We start from the raw sequence: 4,965 nt of genomic DNA, 5'->3' as shown, positions 1-4,965 counted from the left end.
TGCTGAGATAAGAGTGTCTTGATTAAATATGGTGATATGAGCATGTAAATCATAATAATAAACAACACAGGAGTTAAAATGTATTGAACATGTACTACTTAGCAGATACCAGGGTAATTTAAACTTCACAATCCTTGAAGTAGCTGCTATAATAACCCAGTTTGCAGCTAAGGAAGCTCAGGCTTCCAATGGTCAGATGACTTGCTCAGGGTCACACAGTGAAGATCAGAAGCAGGCTTAATAACTAATAAGCCTAAGCTTACAGAGCTAGTGGTGACTCATGTAATTTAGACACTACTCGTTGACTCAGGGCCTCAAATAGCATCTAACTCATAATCGTTTTTTGAGTTACTTGCTAAGGGAATCACTGCCAGTCAGATCCAATTTGGATTAAGTTTTCTTAAATTCCCTGAGCCCACAATTCTTCTCTTTTATCCTCCCAATCAATAGAGGGGCATCACAATTTCATTTCTCAATGCTTGTTGTTTGTACTCTGATTAAGTTTATTTGCTCTATTTTATTTTTTCCAAAGTGAATACAGTCCCCATCACTTTATGGGTGTCTCTTGGTATTTCCACATTCCCCATTTTCAGGGGAAGAACATGACATGAGAAGAGGAAGTGAAGGACAGACAAACTTCTTGGGATCCCAAAATAAAGGGCACACAAAGGACGGGGATCTCGTTCCCCACTCAAAGCCTGTAGCTTCTGATCTGGGAAAATGTTACATTCTCACCTACTTCGAACCTTAGCTTAACCTGAATTTCCTGAGGTCCCCTGAGCACAGAAGGAACAGCAGACTTCATCTTTATTTCTTAGTTCCCTTCTTTTACTCAGTATAAACTACATTCCAAGTCTAATTCACCCAATATTTTTAAGCTACAAAATTATTCTGATTCCCCAATTTTTCAAGCTACAAAACTCTCAGTGGATATAATCTAATCTTTCTTTAGTAGATCACAGCCTCCTATCTAAAGTCATAGATGTTGGCTTTTCAGGCATCAGAGGACTTAAGCACCACTACCAATTTGTTGGATTCTATTTCATATGCAGAACAAACTTAGTAATTGGTATAAAGTGCTGTATCTTCTTTTCCACTTTTATTGTCAATACATATACCAATAAATATATACGTGTGTGTGTGTATAAAATGTTTCATAAATACATAACTGTGATGACATGAACATTTTTCCTGGCTATGTACAATTCCTTGTTCTTTATTCTTTCTTACCTCTTTGACTACTTGCACCATACACAGACAGGCCACATGCAGGAATCTAAAACAGTTTCTTCATGGTCTTCTAGCATCTGTGTGCATTAAAATTCACTTAGCCAAGGTCTGTTAATTCTGAGATGAATGGCCTGTCAGGGTGCAGATTGTAACCCTTTTTGAAATGGTTTCTTGGGAACCATCACTTATTACTATCACCCAACTACTGCCCTCTGACTTACCTGGTAGCTAACCTCCCCAAAGTGGAGGCCACCTGTTGTGTTGGATCCTAGAGCCACAAGTCCAAGGGAAAACTAAGGTCAATTTCTAGATGCCTAATGACAACTCACATTTCTACAGCAACTGAGCATTTGAAAAAAAAATATTTGCATATGCGTTATCCAATTTTGTGCTTACAACACATCTTACAAATTGATATTTTTACTCCTTACTTTATAGGTAAAGGCATGGCTTGTCATTCAGTAAATAGTGTATCTATAACCACACCACACTGTACTCCCTGGATCTGGGATAGTGTCAGCTTTACATTACCATGCCCTAGGGAATATTTGGAGATTGCCTATATGAAAAGGGAGATGAAATTTCTGAACAAAATACATGTCAGAACCCAAGAAATGAAGCACAAAATGTTTCTGAATATATGCAGAAGTTGTAGGCAGTAAAAACTCCAGGTCTTGCCTATGTCCTCTAACCATGCTGGTCTCTGACACACTGCCTGGCTGGTCTGACTCCTACAGAACATTAGCAGTGGTGAGCTGAGTCAAATGCAGGAAACAGCTCAGTAGTGGGGATATGCTCACACCTGGCCTTGCCACAGGCCTCCACCTGGCAAAGAAGGCTGCAGAAAATCACTCTATCATAGCAAAGTTTGTTCTCAGGGAATCAACACAGAGGCCAGGGCTCCAGGTTTCCCTCTTCTAGGGAGCCACAGTTGGGGACCTGGTCTGGATTGCTCTAATCTTTCTTGATTCTCCGTTTCATATTCCCACATACGACTCCATCAGAAACTCATCTTATGTGGATCTCTGCAATTGCTCTATCGTTACCCCAAAAACACTGATGAACTTTGTGTCAGAGAAGAACGCCATCTGAGGGCAGCATGTCACAGCTCTACTTCATGCCTGTTTGTCACAGCTGAGGGTTCTCTGCTGACCAATGACTGCTATGTCCTCAGCTCTCATAAAGTCAGCTCTCTGCTGGCAGTTATAGTATTTGTAATGGGGTTGATTGGTTCAACAACAGACATCGTGCCTCATATTAAAATTGTCCTTTTGTGAGGTATCCGTCAGTCATTATTAGCCCTGTGTACCAACATGTATAATATTGATGGGACAATTTCTTTTTGGCTTGATTTCTGTCTTTGCTTCCTACGCCTTTTTCTCTCCAGCACCCTCCACGTTAGCCTCACAGAGGGCAAGTCCAAAGCCTTCAGCAGAAGCTCTGGGATTTTTCTATGGGTCTGAAGTTCTCATACTTCTCCCTTATTCTCTCTCAGATGGCTTGCTCTTGGAAAAGCCAGCTGCCATGTAAGGAGAACACTCAATCGGCCGCATGGACAGTCATGTGGTGAGGAAGTCGGGCTACCTGCCACTCTGAGGTTTTCTGCCAACAGCCATGTGGGTGAACCATCTGGAACATGAATCCTCCAACCACAGTCGAGCCTTCCAATGACCACAGCCCCAGCCAATGTGTTGGCTTTAACCCTGTGAGAGGCTCTGAACCAGAGGAACCCAGCTAAGCTGCTACCAGGCTCCTGACCTACAGAAACTAGGAGATAACAAATGTTGTTTACAGAAGTAATTTGTTACACAGAAATAATAATTGTAATTAATGCACATATGAAGAGACAGTCAACTCACTAATGATCAGGAGAAATGCAGATTAAAAAATAATGAGATATCACTTTGTACCAACAGCTCTCAAACATTTTAATCTCAGGATCCCTTTGCACCCTTAAAAAAATCAAGGGCCCCAAAGAGCATTGGTATATGTGGATTATATATCAATTCTCATTTGCGTGTTTGAAATTAAGACTGAAAACCTTTACATATTTATCTGTTTATTTTAAAATAAAAGAATAAACCCACTACATGTTAATATAAATACTTTTGTGAAAAATGACTGTATTTTCCAAAATAAAACAAAAACATAGTGAGAAATTCATGCACCACAGCCATTGTAGAAAACAATGTGGTACTAGTTAAGATAAGTAACCCTGCAACCTAGCAATTTTAGGTCCCGGATATATACATATATATATATATATACTCGTTGAATTCTCTTGTAGGACCATAACAGAAATGTGCATTTTTTGTGGTACAAGGAGTACAAACACAAAGAGTGTTCATCAACAGTAAGTAAGTAGGTAAAATGAAATATTTGGCAGCAGTAGTAATGGCAGATTCTCTGCGAACATAACAACATGGGCCAATTTTAGAGATACAGGGCTGAGTCAAAAAACATGAGTAAGAAAAAAGTAAGAAACAGAATGAGATAAAAACACAAATCGTTAAGTTACTCTACAAGAAGATATGTCAAAGAAATAATCAATCCTCCCATGTTTTCTTCCATCTGCTACCTCTATAGCTTTTCTTCTTCCTTCCTAATTACAACCCTTAAATAGAATTCGTGCCTCATATCGAATTTACCGAGTATCATAATTCCTCCAAGTGGTAAAGATACCTCAAGACAAATGCTGGGCATAGAAGCCACAGGGCATAAATCTGCAAAGAAGTAAAAAGCTAACCTTTTCAAACAATATGGCTTCTCTCTCACTTACCAACTTTACATCTCCCTGTATGGCCCCGGAAGGTGACTGGTTAGCCAGAGACGGGTTAAGATTCCTCAAGGGAGGAATAACCTAAGACAGGCACAGTCACAGGGGGGCCATCAGGTGAGAAATTGGGGGTCGACAGTGGTAAGGCTTAGAACCTCACCCCCTTGTTTTGAGATAAATCTTCTGCATCCATGGATGTTTTAATGCCCTTGTCTAGCTTGGATTAACACATAGTCTACAGGCACACACCTGATCATCTACATTTGCTCTCTCACAACATTAAACAATGTTTTCTACCTTTATCTTGCATCTACCTACCACTTCAGCATCTTATTAAAAATAATAATAATAATAATAAAGGGAGAAATGTGGGATCCACATATAAATCAAGTATAAAAATCAAACGAATATTCATATTTGACCTGATTGTTTCTAGTTCATAATGCATGATCAAAACCAAAAGTTTCTGTGATGAATGCCCTTGTACTGTTCACCATGTAAGAACTTACTCACTATGTAAGAATTTGTTCACCATGTAAGAACTTGTTCGTTATGGTTCAGAAGATCGGAGACTGACGAGAATTAGGCTTGGGGTGGATTAATGATTGTGCATCGAGCATTGACTCCACTATACAGAATTTTATTGTTGTTAACAACCATTTGGTCAATAAATATGAGAGATGCCCTCTCAAAAAAAAAAACACAAATCACTTACGAATATTAAGTTTATAATGCACAGACGTTCAGGTAAGGTACAGTATGTCATGGCACACAAATAATCTAGTAGTCACAAATACAAAAGGCTATGTTCATTATAAAAATTATGTTTTGTGGATATCAAGACACTACAAGAGAAATGAGGACAAAATGAATTAAAATCCAGAGGGGACAGAACCATTTTGGGGTAAGATGACAATTTCCAGGAATGTTTCCCCTGGAAAGGTTTTCTGCTTCTGAGT

This window comes from Manis javanica, chromosome 6 (genome assembly GCF_040802235.1).
Source record: "Manis javanica isolate MJ-LG chromosome 6, MJ_LKY, whole genome shotgun sequence".
NCBI classification, from domain to species: Eukaryota; Metazoa; Chordata; class Mammalia; order Pholidota; family Manidae; genus Manis; species Manis javanica.
The sequence above is the reverse complement of the archived record's forward strand: the minus strand, read 5'-3'. Positions refer to the sequence as shown.